The sequence below is a fragment of the Corvus kubaryi genome, unplaced genomic scaffold, assembly GCF_017639235.1.
Source record: "Corvus kubaryi isolate FWS band 111438036 unplaced genomic scaffold, C.kubaryi_AGA036_p1.0 66, whole genome shotgun sequence".
Lineage (NCBI taxonomy): Eukaryota > Metazoa > Chordata > Aves > Passeriformes > Corvidae > Corvus > Corvus kubaryi.
This window is the reverse complement of record NW_024582054.1, coordinates 7,388,130-7,405,070: the sequence shown is the minus strand read 5'-3', so window position 1 is coordinate 7,405,070 and position 16,941 is coordinate 7,388,130. Positions and strand designations below refer to the sequence as shown.

General features: G+C 37.6%; 1 long non-coding RNA gene across 1 annotated transcript; it reads left to right on the top strand.

Annotated features, from left to right (window-relative positions):
- The first annotated feature begins 219 nt into the window (after window positions 1-219).
- On the top strand, window positions 220-11,977 carry LOC121674186. The gene is made up of 2 exons (XR_006019484.1): window positions 220-1,055; window positions 11,497-11,977. It is a non-coding gene; the product is annotated as an uncharacterized LOC121674186 (long non-coding RNA).
- Window positions 11,978-16,941: the final 4,964 nt, after the last annotated feature.

Genomic DNA, 16,941 nt, shown 5'->3' with positions numbered 1-16,941 from the left:
GTGCACGCTCAATTTTTTTTAAACTTTGATGAGCACATGCTGCAAAAATCACCCTTTTCTCTGCTTTTGGCTGACATCTATAGCACAAAATGGGATATGATCATTTATGTTAATATGCATAGACTTAAACTCCTTATTTTTGCGCTTTTAATGCACACCAGATCAGTAAGAGATAGGGCAGAGGACGAGATATAGGAATAGCTTGGACAAAAACCAGCTATGGTATTAATGTAATGTGACAGTTGTTTTCCTGAACAGTTGTTGAAACATCCTCATTGATAATTTGTTCCAGCGGTGGAACCTAGAAAATCCATGTGTCTTCAGGACTTTTTTTTGTTTGTTAAAAATAGAAAGACTGGAGAGGCATCCCTTGAGTGGGTTGGCCTGGTATGTGAAAGCAGAGATTGTCAACTCATGTCCCAGAGAAACTCATTATAGTGTGGAGTACAGTGTCCTCCAGGAGCTCAGCTTGTAAACGGCTCCGTGTCTGCCTGTGACACAATGCTAGGATGCAGGGGGGAGAGTTGAGGTTTGGGACAGAAGGGAATGGTGAGATTCAAAGTCAAGAGGGGAACATTTAAGTGGATCAACTGCTTAAACGCAGGTCCAGTTTAAGAGATGCCACACAAAGGCTGACAGCCATCACATGGTTATATACGTCTTAAATTAGGTGGAAGGAAAGAGCTTGTGGATGCTACACAACTGGCAGTCTGGGGGCTTTGAGAAGTGTTGCTGGAAGAGCAGTCTTTGCATTGTGGTTTGGCTCTGACAACGTGTGTGACAACTGGAAATCGCTATTTGTTTCTAAACTGTATCCAAAGGGGGCGTCAGAGACCCTCAGACTTTAATTTCTTCTGAAATCAGAGATTGTGGAAAAGGTTTCCTTGTTTCTAGCACAATTAACGAGGTGGTTAGCTCCACCCCAACCCCGGTTTATCTTGAGTTTGTGCCCAATTTTGAGCACAACTCTGAAAGAGATGGCAGCAGCAAACTTCTTGGACATTAATAGCTCCTGCTTTTCTTTAAATGCCTCGAGGAAAGAGAACCTGTTCCAGGTGAGACACCATTTGTGTACAGAGTTTTGTATGTATATTTAATACATGAGTATATATAAATATATATGCACATATATATTTTATATGCATGTATATATATCTATGTGTATATATATGTATATTTTTATATATTGCTCTTCTTTCTTAGCTACCTAAGAAAGGCTGCGTAGGACTGTGAAATACAGTGACCTCAAAAGGTCAAAGCAGCAAAACACTGTGCTTCAATGCCTCTGCTCTGGACAAACTTTGGCTCTTTGTTTGCTTTGTCTTGATGGAAAATCAACCAAAGTCAATACTGGTGGGATAAGGACCCCAAGAGAGTATATATTTATCAAAATTGATCAGGCACACATAACAGGGACTTGGAAATGTTTTGGTGATAGCAATGCCTATTTATATAAGAATTCATATATAGGCAAGGATTTCTAAGCAAATACACCCTGGCACAGAGCACCATTTCAAAGAAAAAAATACCATATGCTGCTTTCAATTCTAAAAAGTCAGCATATATTACCCGATGGTAAGTTGCCATATATAGTTTAAATCTGCTTCTTTTTTTCCCTAGCACATCTTTTCTACAGAAACCATATAATGTGAGGGATTGAGCAGCTTCACCAGCACTAGAGATTAGTTTACAATGTTATCTCAGCTGTTCCTTGGTTCAGAGGTGTTGCAGTATTTACATAGAAGTCCACTGCTGATAGCTGCGTTGAATTCCTCCCCAATCAGACCCTCTCTGACACATCCTACATTCCCTTTGGCTAGAGAGAGACAGACTCTCCTGAAACTGAGACACAGCCAGCCCTCACTGAAAAATCTACAAAGAGTTTGTATTTTCTTGTTTACTTTCTAACTAAATTTTGGCTTTCTCTACTATCTCCTCAAGTTTTACATTTCTAATCCAGCAGGACTCACAGTTAGGATCCTGATGCCCTTGAGAACTCATCAATCCACACACCAACACACTCCCATATATTACAAGGTCAAATGAAAAGGGGACCACACAAAGTACGTTATTCCAAAATATCACTTCCTGCCTTGTAGTATTTTGAAAAGTACCCAGCTAAAGGTATTCCTTTGGCCAAAATAATTCTGCTTTCTGCAATAAAGTGTTATTGCAGCCTCTAGAAGATTAGAGAAGCAAACAGGGAAGCAAAAACCTACTGAAGTATGTTATGCAATGTCATCTACAGGAAAAATCCTCTAGCTCTGACTGACCAGGGCCCCCCCCCCCACATGCTGTGTACATTTCTCATGACTTAGCTGTTGGGAATGACCCCAGAGACAAGGGAAACACAACCAGCACAGGGTGTTGGAGAGCAGAAAGATCTGCAGTGGACGTGATCTACATGTCCCTAAAACAGCCTGAACACACAGGAGCATGAAGCCTCAATGTGTATGATTATTAATAGGAGAACAAAATTAAGTATATGTATGTCTGTGTATATATAGAGAGATGTGTATATATATATATATGAGACACAGGCATGTAGGCAAAACTGGACGTGTTATTCAACCAACAAGACACTGTTGTGACTGCAGCCAAAATCATAACATGAGTCCTTACCTCTGCATGGTAAAAATGTGAATAAAAAAATAATACTGTGATCTTATGATGCCTAGAAATCCTCACAACTGCTATTCAGCTTTTGACTAAAAAAACCAAGAAAGCTTAAAATATAGCCATGATTCTTTAAAATCTTTAAAGCATAGAACACTTATTACAACAGACTTCAGATTATTTACAGTAGTTAGCAATGTGTTCAGAAATTTCGAATGTGTGGGATCAGATCCTCCCTGTATTTTTTAGTTCAGCCTTTCAGATTATAATTTTTTTCTGTAAATGTCCCAATAAAATCAATACATTTTTATAATATACCAAACAATTTTATGTACAGTATACCCTGACCTAGCAGATTTTATAGCAACTTCTCACTTAAAATCTGCTATTTCTAAATCCAATGGATGTTGACATATAAAATCTGTCCTAGCACAGAGCCAAATGTTACCTCTCTTAAGCCTCAGGCCAGTGTAGTATTTGAAAGAAACCTTACATTTTCAAGAATAATAAGAAAATGCCATTCTGACAGGTTTTCTTTTGTCTCACAACAGCTGCTTGGAGTTATATGGTCTTTAGAAATATAAGCAGCATTGCAGCAGAGTCTTGTTGATGGGCAGAAGTCCTGATGAGATGAGAATGCCAAACATGCACTATATGATGAAAATCACTGTCATTGAAGGAGTCACCATCACAAAGGAGCCATATGCTGTTATCAGTGTCTGTGCAGTTATGACTCTGTGTGCATGCACGTACAAAGAGAAGCCAGTTCTGCAGTCACCACAAATCTGAAATTATTCCCTGTGAAACTATTGAAGTCTTGAACCTTCCATGTGAGAAATCTTTCTCCTAAAAGAAAGTCTCCAAATTTAATAATCACACTGTCTGACAAACTTTTCCAGAGAATTCACTGGGTGTTTCCCTTTCTTATGTCTCATCCACCCTAGTACTAGCCCATGTTTCATGCTCAATACATTCCTTGTCTTCTCAGCATTTAAACCCTTCACATAATTGCAGGCTGTTATCATCTCTCTATGTCTTTCTCTCACTCACTCATGTACTGGTGCACTTCTATAATTAACCTAAAACATCTTAAGTGTGTGCCGAAAGGGTAAAATCATGAGGTGGGCACTGCAGCTAGAGATGCAGCTAGAACATCTTGTAATGGAGCTGAGAGGTTTAGGCACGGGCAGAGTAAGTGGAGGTGAGTGGCAGTGAAAGGAATCTCACTCTCCAGAGGTATTATTTGCCACATGTCAGTTCCAAAGAAGGAATGAGATTCTCATGTCCATTCTTCCCCCTTTGCAGTGGAAGGAGAGCTCAGAGCATGCTGGGAGGGAGGTCCTGTGTGCCTGCACAGGAGGAGTGTCTTGGGTCCAGGAGGGCTTTGCATCCCTCTCAAGCCAGCATGCAGCAGGCAGGGCAGGGTAGGACTCCAGCATGTCATAGCACGAAGACCAGTCTACACTGAAATAAAACATAGCCCAGCAAAACTGCTGCAGTTTAGGCTGCTCAGGATGTCTTATGCACTGAGAGAGAGGGAGTAGTTCAAGAGGACAGAAAAATGTCCACAACACTTCAGCTGTTGCCAGCATGTATCTAGGCTGGAAGTCCTTGCAGTGTCTCAGAGAGATAGCTGCTATACTTCAGAAAGCTGATAAAGCAGTATTTCTGTCAGTATTTATGAGTCTCATTTCTACTGTTGTTGTTGGTTTTTTTCAGTCAGAAAACACATCTGACCTAAACAGCAGGAAAGATGGAATATGAAGAAAAACTTGGTGTATGTTCAGTATCATAAAATCATAATTTGATACTTGATGAGTCTCTGGCTGCTGGTACAGAATCAATATATAACAATTTCAAAGACAATGGCTAATTGCTATATGTACTAAAGACAGTTTTACAATACCTTATATTAGGAATATTTCAAAAACCCATCATTGCTAAAGGCTAAATTCTGCCTAGTTAAGTGAAATTTGTGATTATTTTTATTTAAATTATATTTCCTTATGTAACGGCAAAAAGCTCAGATTAGCAGAATGATCACTCAGGAAGTATAATGAAATTACATGGGACCTTAGTAGATATTTAATTAGTTTATACATTAGGTAGATTTATACCTAGAAATTTTGATGACAAAGGAGAACAGTGAGAGAGGGAGAAAGAACACAACACATACGCAGAAATTTGCAGACAAAGGAACTTCCTCATCCAGATTTATGTCTCACTCCACCTTCAGTCTCTCCCAAGCTCACTGCACTCTTGGGTATTTTTGCCATAGATTCTGCCCTTGTCACGTTCTATAGAGAGTGATAAGGACTTCATAGCCTATCCATGTATTGCTTTGCAAATTTAGCATTTTGAAAACTGCTACCAGACCAGTGGCATGAGCAGATGCAATTCTGCCACCAGTGGTGTTGTTTCCAGCACACTGCTGTAACCTCCCAGTGTAGTCAAGTTCTCTTCTGTAAGTCCTTCTGCAAGGTCTGAGTCACAACCACCTCTGGTAGTTCATGTTCAAGCTGTGTGGTTGACACACCTGAAGGATGGGATGCCATCCAGAGGGACCTGAACAAGCTCAAGATATGTGGCCATGGGAATCTCCTGAGGTTTAACAAGACCAAGTGCTGGTGCTGCAGCTGGGTCAGGACAGCCCCAGGTATCAGCACAGGCTGGGGATGAGCAGATGGAGAGCAGCCCTGCCCAGAAGGACTTGGGGGTGCTGCTGGGTGAGAGGCTGGACATGACCCAGCCATGGGCACTGGCAGCCCAGAGAGCCAGTGGTGTCCTGGGCTGCATCCAGAGCAGCGTGGGCAGCAGGGAGAGGGAGGGGATTCTGCCCCTCTGCTCTGCTCTGGTGAGACCCCACCTGCAGTGCTGCATCCAGCTCTGGGGTCCCAGCACAGGAAGGACATGGACCTGCTGCAGTGAGTCCAGAGGAGGGACACAGAGATGATCAGAGGGATGGAGAACCTCTCCTATGAGGAAAGGCTGAGAGAATTGGGATTGTTCAGCCTTGAAAAAAGAAGGCTTTGGGGTGATCTAATTGTGGCCTTCCAGTACCTGAAAGTTGCCTGCCTGATGGACAGGGACTTTTTACAAGAGCCTGGAGTGACAGGACAAGGGGGAATGGCTTCAAATTGTAAGAGAGTAGGTTTAGATTAGACATTAGGAAGAAATTCTTTTAATTTGAAACTAAAGGAACCCAAATTCGCCAGCTGCTGCAAAGTAATGTGTGAATTTCCAGATTGTTTCTCAGCTGCCTTTTAGTTTTTCAGAATCAGAGACAGATGTCTCATGATTACAACAAAAGCAGCAATTAAGCAGTCTATTTTAATTGCATTCTCACTGAAGAATTAACCTTCAATAGAGGAAACCATCAAATACTTGCTTTTCTGCTAACCTCTCTGCATACATTTGCTTGTACTGTGTGTGAAAGCAGAAGGACAAACATTTCTTAATCTGCATAGACCAAGGAGAGAGGGAAGTGATGCTTTACAGATGAGAAGCTAAGCTTCAGCAGGATGAATTCACACTGGAAATTAGCAGTTTATGTAAGAATGGAATCCTACTTCTGAAGACCAATTCTGCCATTGAATAAGAAGCACTCCATTGCTCTCAGATATGAGTACATAAGATTTTCTGAATCTGTGGTGCATGCAGAGAGTTTGCTTTGCCACAATTCATGGACATATCTTTCTAAAGAAATGTTGTGTTACAAGACCCATGGATTCTGCTGATGCTATTAGGAACAGAAAGATATTTGATGATCTCATAAAATTGTGATGGTTTCCACATACAGTTTTGCAAAGCTGTGAGATGGTTTAGATAAAAATATCTCAATTATTAACAGAGGATGTAGCTGCACCATATTACATGGAGGTGCAGTAAGTGGATCCAGGTGTAGAATTGGATAATGCAGAGACTAGTTTGGAACTTTCTGGAAAAATTATTTATCTTGCTAAAAACCAAAGCTCCTTCAAAATACATTTACCCCAAAAGTTTGCTACTCCATTTTTCAAAGAATGCTCTCAAGTCAGGTCATTTCATTTTCTTACAGTTTAAAAAAAAATCCAGAAAGCTGCAGATTTACTTTGCAGAAAAACACTATCTGAATTACAAAGAAAAATTTTTATTTGATGGAAACTATTTTTTCACAAATTTTGTTTCTAAGTATTTTCAGGATTTTTGCCCCCTAGACAAATTCAGTAGAAAAATTACTTTTGTGCCACCATTTTCAAAAGATGAAAAATAATCTCAAACATAACAGTTTATTAATCAAAGCTAAAACTCTCATAACCAAAATGAAAGTTCTCTGGAATCTTGCTGACCATTAGATTCCCTTGAAAATTGAGCAATTAGCAATTAAGCAATTAGCTACAAGATTGAAGAAGCTTCCACAAAGTTACCTTATAAAGAGAGTTTATGTAATATAAGAAAAATCCTATAAGAGTAAGCTCATGTATTGTGATTGCATATCATGTTACAAATGCAAATTCTATCCAACTTTTGCCATTCATTTCTCATTATGCCCAGTAAGAGAGAGAGAGATTGAGAGAAAGAGAAGGTATAATTCAAAAATCTACCCTTACCCCGAAGGAATTGTTATGTAATAGGGGTTCCATTTTCTGAATTTTCAGTCAGCCACTGGATCACAAATTTTGCTTTTACAGGGAACCTATAATACGACCACCTTTTTTGTGCAGGTATGGCTTAAGCTTTTTACCAGATTTTATCAATAGTTACTTCCATAGTGTGTTTTATAAAGAACACCCAAATATTTACCAAATCTATATCCTACAATGAGCTATCTTCAGTAAAGCAATCTTAATTCCAATCCAGAATTTCCATAATGCATTCAGTACAACTAATAAGAATCCATAGCAGACTGACCTTTTTCATTTTACCCATAAAATATATGTGTAACATTATAACAGTACTGACAGACTTTTAAGATTTCAGAGAGCATCTCAGAGAGCATTTATTAAGATACTCCTATTAAGTACCTACAGGCTAAAAAAAAATGAGATGAAAAAGCAGAGTGAAGTGAGAATAGCAAAAACACATTTCAAGCCATTGTAGAATGCTTGGTGGAAACAATTCCAGTGGACTAAAAGGGGATTACTTCCAGGGTTTAATAATTTTCTAAACAGTATTCTAGAATGACAGCGGGAAATATTTTCTACCAGTACTTATTTTGTCGCTTATTTATTCAAAGTCCTAACTACAGGAAAAAAAAGTCAGGGTCTACCTAATTTTTTTGTTAAAAGGCCCTGTTTTATACAAGACTAAGCATTTAGCAAGACTTCATTAACATGATAGAAAATGGGACTTTTCTGAGTTAATTGCAGAACAGAATGCTGGATTTCCAATGTATTGGAATACTTTACTCAAGTTACTGTCATCCTTAACATAGAAAGATGTGTTACTGGTCATCAAACTTATTTGTGCTTGATACAAAGATGTTTAAAATTCAAATTTCAGTTAGCATTTTGTATAAAGCTGTCCAGCATGTACTACAGGTAGGAATTGTGGACAGCAGCAATAGAATTTTCCATTTAAAATACTGTTAAGGCATAGCTTAAATTTCTATTGATTGTCATTCAATCCTGTAAAGAATTGACAAACGGGAACTATTCTAAGCTTGGGAACAATGATCCATTGCAGGTGGGGAGTTGAATCATCTCAAAACCCTGGGAAACTTCTGAAAAAAAGGGTCAAAATTGAAAGGTTAAATGCACATTTAAGGAACAGGTAATCTACCTAAAATCTCAGTAATTCAAGATCAGAGAAAGTACCAGATGGCATCAGTAAAATCTCGCTGGCGAAAGTTCATAATTTAAGTCAGCTGGGGAAAATGTTGCTGAAAATACAGTTTTAATCTGTTGCCTTAAGCATAGTAGATGCTCAGGGAAAAAAGAAAGGTCAATTCAATGGTTCATAAAGCAATTATTTCCCCATAAAATATTTTCTAAAATAATACACATAGTACAACCAAAGGCAGTCACCACAAGGAAAATCTAAATGTTTTCCTACTTTTCAAAACGGTATCAAAACTAACAGGCTACAAGGTTGCCCTCAGAGGAATGGTTCTCATGTCAAGCAGCTGTTTCCCAGTGCAAAACATCTTGAAAGACCAAGATATTGGATATACACTTGACATAGCTTGACATTAAGAAAATTTCAAATATAGCATACTGCATTTAAAAATGAGATAAAATGGCCTTAAGACTTAGGATTCAGCAAAAATTAGTAAAAAAGAATAGCTAGTGGCTGAGGGTTCCAAGTCATCTCTCGTATTGCAGATGGAACCAACATATCTGTGCCAAATCTCTAGATTCCTGCTGAGTGAGAGGCAACTAAGAATTATGTGTGCAGCTCCTCCAGCCTACCTTACATTTAGCACACTACACATACTTTTTTGAAAGTAACAATCAAAATCGATGATGCTTTCAAAAAATATAATATATAATATATATATATAATATATATATAATATATAATATATAATAATATATAATTAAGGTAAAGGCCTTAAATACAGAATCTCTTCTGAAATGTAAACTTTGTCAAAGCTTTTGGAAACTGAAAATAAATACTTGGTCTTCTATAAGACTCATCTGCACTGATTCCTTTTTCTGTCATTCATGGTCAAGCCAATTCCCGATGAAGACCTTATGACAACTCAGGTGAAAATTATCTAAATGGCTACTGTAAGAATTAAACTACTGCACTCAGAATGCAGGTTCTAAGTACTCAAGTGCAAGAAAAATGGGAATTAACTACAGCAAATTCGGAAACGTGATATGTTTGAGAGAAAATCTTCAGAAGAAAGCTTAAGGAGTTCATACAAACTGCACCAAAATTCTTAATGAACTCTCATTGAATTTTTAGGCTTTGGAATAAGCCCAAGAAGAGTTGTCTATGTATATTGCTCTCCTATCAAATTAAGAAAGACACAACAACTATTTATAGTTAAATAGAAGGCATAAATGCCCAAGGATAAAGAAATATTTATTTGGTAGAACTATAACTAGCATATTTACTCTGGCCATTAATTATGAATCATTGTGTACCCTACAAAACTGTTAATTTAGGTTGTCACCTTCAAAGGAGTCCAAACCCCAGCAGAAACTGGACTATTCGTATTGAACTAAGTGACTGACATATTATTTTGTGGAGTCAATTTCTATAACACCAGGAAGAAGATGAATTTCTGTACAAGCATAAAATAAATTCAAGATTAAATAAATAATAGGATGAATATTTAAAATATCATGTCTAAATATATCCTGAAAATTCAAACAGTTGGCCTGGAAGCATACAAGCTAAGAAGCATACAAACTAAGTGAGGTCTCAAAGCCTGAACATTAAGAGAAAAAGACAGAGTATGCACTCTAGTTACGGCCTTGGGTTACCTAACACCCTGCCTCTGTCCTAAAGCTAGTAGTTTTCTGGATCTTCAGAGGTCTTCCAGTTTGATACAGCTAAGATGTTCACGCTTCTTAGTGAATTTTAAACTCCCAGAGTTCCTGTGAGGCTTTTATGCATAAGGCAATGAGGTACAGGTTAAATGACTTACTGATAAACAGGAAATAGTTGATCAATCTGAAAAAGAAAAATTCTTTTTAGAAGTACCACTCCAGTGTTTTAAACATCAGTCCTATAGTCCTCAAATTTTCTAATTATCCCCCATTCCTACTAGTGTTTTGGGGCATGGAATTTTACAGATGACTTTTTCATGATCAAATAGCTGTCAATATTAAGAAATTCTTTTGCTCAGCCACATTTTCCAAGCTGATCTGCTTGAAAGCCCTGGAAAGTTCTGCTGGTTTCAGCAGTTATACCCACCTGAAGCCAAAGAGGAGTAAGATTCTGAGTTCAATTATTAATAAAAAGGAAATTAAATACTGGAGGCTTTACCTTTAGGAAAATTATCTCTGCAGTATTCAAATGAAAAGAAAAAAAAAATCTTGAGCCCAGAAACATAAGGGGTTTGAAAATTACAGCTTAACATATATTCTTGGTTTACCCCCTGCTTCTGGAACTGTTGGGAGAATGTCATGGGATATAAAACTGTCACCACTGCCAAAACAACCAATATGATATCATAGAAGATTAATTACTTAGCATGGAAGCAATCATGTGAGATAGGTGAACTCTAAACAGAAAACTAAAGGAAGAAATGATCCTGGTTCTACATAGCACCCCAGAAATTTGAGTTAGGGAAAAGAATGTTACAAAAGGTAAATGCTGGGTAGATATGTCTGCAAGTAATATTTCAGTAAAGTTAAACATGAGGTTATTGCTTTTCAGGTTGTTCCTCATGACTTAGAATGGACTTTTATTTGTAATACAAATTCATTTGAATTTTCAGGTGTAGCATAATTATGCTTCAGGTTCCATCAATTATTTATTTTCATGCATCATTACTCTTACAAGAAAATGAAGAATTACAAAAACAGTGCTTGTTTAGTAATGGCCTTTAAGTACATTGTAGGCGATTCTAGTTGGGGTTTTTTTTGTGTTTCTGTCATTAAAGAGCAGAAGAATATTGGTAAAAAAGAGCAGTGGTGCTACTCATCCTAAAGTACCTCGCATCATTCAGAATAAAGCCCTTCCATAGTCAAAGAGAGATAATTTCTCCCTGTAGAATTACACACTAATAATGCAGAGCTAAAGAGTTTCTAATACTAGCACAGAACTGTTTAAGAAGTTCTGCCAGACTGAGGTTAAAAGGAGTTTTGTCAAACCCCTAGTAATGAAGCAAGCATGGACTGGTTTAGAACACAACAGTATTTCTAATCTAGTAGCAGAATTGTAAATGAGCTTGTGTAAGAGGGTGATTGGCTTGTAAATGTATTTTATTGTTTACTTTAAAAGGATGGACAAAAACCACAAAAGAAAGGTAAAAAAGTGGAGAAGAGGAAGATGAATGAAGAGGAATTATTGTTTCAACTAGCTACTGTTGCTCTAACTACTCTGGAGCTGTAACAAACTCTGCCTCCTTTATCAGTTATGGAAGAAACAACAAGAAACTAAGAACACTTATGAACTTAGGTGCTCTTTGGAAGAAGTGTGTTGGGGGCTACCAATGCTTGTTTTTGGAATATCTAGAACTGTGGGGTCCTAGTGGGATGCAAGGACCCAACGGGATGCACAAGAAAATCCACTGGAGTGCAGGAGGAAAATATTCTTTGTACCATTAATAGATAAAATCAAAAAATGTTTTAAAAATTGTGTTTGTTTCAACTTTATCTCGTTCACTTTCTAATTTTGTCTTTTTATGTTTTATAGTGTACAGAATGTGTTATTACAGTAGCATTCATACGTAAGTTATACATTAATAAATATACAAAGATTGGGTGTGCCTATTCCAAAATTATTACTGACAGAGATGTGCAATCAAAAAAGTTTGGGGACCACCAGCCTAGAACATTTAATGCTGGAGGCCTATTCCAACAAGGAAATAATAAACAATAGGATGCAGTCCAAAATCTGATCAAGGATGGCTGAACAAGTAAACTTAATAAAGCTTAACAGACTGTGATCCAAAACGCAACACAACGAACAACCAAAACACAACACCACAAAACAAAATGCAACAACCCCTTAAGATATACTCAGCACAAGGAATTCTACAACTGTTATGTCAAACATAAAAGCAGCTTTATAAATATAAAAGGGACTTTAACAAAGCAAAGCGTGTAACAGAGAAGGTAGAAAACATCATGAAGGAAAATAAAATCAATTAACAAAACCTTGAATTAAAAAAAAGTTATCAAAAATCTTACAGGAAAGAAAAATATCGTGCAAATTTTGATGAACTAAACAAAAACCAGGCAAAAAAAGGAAAAAATTGAGGAAAGAGTTAAAGAGAATAAAGATGGATAGCACAATAACAGTGAAAGCAAAGAGAAAAGAATGGAGGCTATTCTGACAGACATCCACATCTGTCTTGATTGGTGGGTTCCAAGCCTCATTGCAATCCAAAAGGATTTAAGCAATTGCCTACTAATTTTTAATTTGAGAGAGATGGGAGGGAAGAGCAAATTAAAGAGGTGCTCATAGGGATCCCTCAACATTCTTATTCCCAGTGTACTTCTCACAAATCCTCCTGGGACTCAGCACCACAGACACAGCCTTGACACATTGGTACCCTGTGGATATGTAACTGGATGTGTAACAGAAGTGACATGAAGAGCCAACCAGCTAATGGTCCAGTAGTCCCAGAATGTATCTCCTAGGCTTGAGCAGCAACTTGAAAATATTTGTACATTAAAGGCTCCATTTTACCAGTAAGTACAATCACTGTTGGAAGTCATGCAGTAACATTTATGATTGAGAAAGTAATCTAATTACAACATAGATTTTTAGAAAGTGCATTTCTATGCAGAACAAAAAGTAACCTTGTACAGATACTTCAAAATCAGCTTTCAACAAAAAAATCCGATTTTCCAGAGGTTTTTCTCAATTCTGTTTCATTACTGTGGAGCTATAAAACAGGGAGAAAAGAGAAACTATCCAAGTCATTCTGTCTGTGCTAAATAAGTTAAACAAAAATATGCTTTTATTCCAGCACTTAGAAGCCAGCCTACAGGGAATCCATCACATGAGCCACATACTAAGTTTAGGGTTTGAGTTTGGGTACCTTTATTTCTCTTATTTTTAATATCAATAACGTGTACTGTGCCCAATCTAAATCTCATATTTCCACCTTTTGTATTAACATGAATAGTAGATGAATGTTTAATGTCTATTTGTCTGCTCTGCCCTAGCAGAATTCACAGCTCTCATGTTAATACACAGGGGAAGTTAAATGTTTCAGAGAACAGAATCAGCAGAAAAACTCCCAGTGAATCACCTAAGTCAGCATTGTGTTTTCTCTGATCCTATCCTCTAAAATATTAAATTTCTCCTGTGTATCATCACCCAATTCAGCATAAGATGATGCTTGAAGGTTGAGGCTAAATGAGGACAAGGGCATTTCTGAGAAACCATTCATCTTCAAAGATTAGATGCTCTTTTTTGCCAGTCTGGATTCACAGCCTGAAACCACTTTCTAAAGTCTCAAAAATGCATCAGTTATGGCCAACTTTATTTTCCAAAATTTCCAATTTTAATTGCAGAAGCTTATTCATAAACAGCATATGTAATGCTTTTGTGTTCCTGAGGTAGAAATAGGTATCACTACTTCTCAGAACCAAGTTCAAGGTAGTTCTAGGCAGAGGCTATTACAAGAGTAACTATGGATAGCTATACACAGGATTGAATCTCTCACTATGCCCTAATGATTAGGTGCATCCTCAAACAGAGCTAATGAGAGATACTGGAGGTTGTTTCTCTATCCTTCCCTTTCAGTACTTAACAAGTAATTGCATTACATAAATTCTGTAAACTGGCCTTGGAGATGGTTCTCTAAACTGTAGGCTGGAGAAGGTGGACTCTGGTTTCCTCATGCATTTTGCTGTAACTTTCTTCTTCACAGAGTTTTCCAAGGGTCCTGAAGAACAAGATGATACATTAATCTCCACATATGAAAAGCTCTGGAATATATTTGATTAAAATTTGATTAAAAGTCCAAAGCATCACACCCATAGCATGTCCCTGCTGAAGAAAACATATGCAGTCATTTAACTCCTACTTAATCAGTAACTGAAAGAGAAGCATTCCTGAATTTGGGTTCTTGACTTTGCAAGCATGATATACTTTCACTGAATTGTCTTTGCACAAAGGTTTCAGGGAGCCTAAAAAAAGGAAGCTGAAATTCAGAAGTGACATCATATAGCACCATAACGCTTTTTCCCCAGCAAAGCTGGTGTCTTTACTTTCACCAATATTACCATCACAGGAGTAACAAGTTTCCACAACCATGTTGGACACAAGTATCATTCCTGGGTGCATTGTTTTCCTCTAAGTCTTTCAACAACTCATCAGCCTTATAACCTCATTCTCACTTACATTCAAGTCTATCTCCTCACGATAACCTTGGCTGCTCTATCCTCCTGTTTTCAATCTTTTCTAACTAATTAGGTTTTGACACTAAGTTCAAAACCTGATAAATGCATATATATATACCTTTTCCAAGTAAGCTACCTTCTCCAAGTACAAGGTATCATTACTCATTTTCAAAACAATAACTTCCTTTGTGTATTTTAGGAGACAAACCTCTGGATTGTTAGGGTTTCTGTGACATGTTCAAGAGAAACTCACACAGTTAAAGACGGAGAAAAGGTTGTTTAAACCTGAAAAGCAGGGATTAGCAGAGTAAATGATGAAATCAAACAGCCTACAGCTGAAGGCTTGTCTGATGCAGAACTGTCTCCGTTGCCTAGCACAGGAGCTTGCCATTGCATGCATTCTGAGCATGCTGCCTCCCCAGACACGCACCCTTCAGCAACACTTCACTTAATTCAACAGGTCCTATTAAAGCTGTGAGAGGAGAAAGGAATCCGTGGAGGGCACACAAGGCTATGCCTATGGGCCAGCCAAGAAACACCAGCACAGTGAGGCAAAATAATCTCCACACTAAGCAGTTGCAGTCTGCCATCTGAATCCACTGACACGGAAAAGAAGGGTTAATTTTGACTGCAAGTGGATATAGAGATATATAGATAGAATTCTTTTGTTTGAATACTTTTTTGAGGGAGGGAGAGAAAGATTTTCAGCCAAGAAAGATCTGTTTCCTCTTTTATTTAACAAAAGTCTAATTTTAAAAATACCAAGTCAGATGCCTTCTGGGGTTTCTTCCTGACAAAGAAAGAAAAATACCAGATTCACTTTAATGAGTAGCACTCTAGAATAGAACGACTTAGATGCAAACTTTTAACACAGATCTACAGAGATAAATTTCAGTGTCCCTTCAATGCATGATAAAATATGGCTATAGATGAAGAATAAAATTAATGTTTGGAAGATAATACCACTGAAATATGATACATTAATAAAATCCCAAGAATCAGACTATGGCTAGTCCATAAAGCTGCAGAGTATCTCAGGTTGACAACACTGCTTGTTTTCTAGCTTAGTGAGGAATTGGTTGCACACAACTAGTAGTAGGTTAATTGAGTTTACATATCTGCTGGCTCTTTTCATTATCACCTGCTCCCTGTGATGAGCTTTGAGACTATGTGCTTTATTTAACAGATCCATCAAGTCTATTATCCACCAAGACTATTAACAACTATCTCCCCAATGACTGAGATGTGTTGTGAGCTGTCAGAGTATTTTATTTCTGCCTTGCTCATTCTTTCAGCAGACTGGAAAATTGCAGATATATTTATAAGTATGGTAACACCACACAATTGGAAACACAACCTGCTGTTTTCTGATGGTCTTGGGAGAGGTTCAACAACTGAGTAAACCTAGAAAAAGTATGTAATGGAAAAACAAATTATAGTATCTAAAATACTGAGACATTTCTCAATGTTTCATTTTTAATAGTTCATAATTGAGATTTTGCCGTAAAAATACAAACTGCTTAGGACATTCTTTGAAAATTAGAACCCAAGAATTCTATGCACTCTTGTTTATCAGATGACTGCTGTTAACTAGTTATATATACGAGGTGAAAGGGGTTAAACATCAAGGAGAGAGAAAGAGAAGCAAGAGGTGGGGTAGTAAAAAGCAGTATTACTCAGCCTAATGAGAGATCACTGGATGTGGTACAGTATTATTGACTTAAACAGTTTAGTCAAATTCAGGCTTTAATGAAATACATGAACAATGCACAGGAGGCACCTCTTTAAAGTCATGACAGAGTAAACAATGACATGAAAAATAACAGTAACTCTGGGTGTATGGGCAACATTTACATTCCATTTCTTCAGACAAGTTCTGTTTACAAAGCATTTAAAGTATGACCAGAAATAATGTTTTCTTGAACAGTATAGCTTTGCCTAGGGAGCGTTACTCATGGACTGTTAATGAAAACAGATCAGAGAAGGGCTCAAGAAGAGGAAAGTGTGAATTAACTAGCTGAGTTTTTACTGCTTTATGAGATCACACTGTAAAGTACACAAATTTTTCAGTTATGAATGAAAGCAGAAAAATACATGGAAAACAGCCTTCCTTGCCTTTACAGCACAGCCTTATGGCTTTTTAAATGATCAGATTTCCTCCAGTGGGCACTCACTGAAGCAGGAAACCAAGGTGAATAAGATGTTCCACATCAGCTGGTCTCCTGCTGTGTCACCTGAACACAATCAACCACACTGCAGCCAAAACACGGTCATGCCCACAGCAACAGATGTGGTCTCATTAAGTGGCTCCTGCCTCAGGTGGGCTGCAAGGAATGGAGGGATTTCTGTAGACAGCAAATGTCTCTTG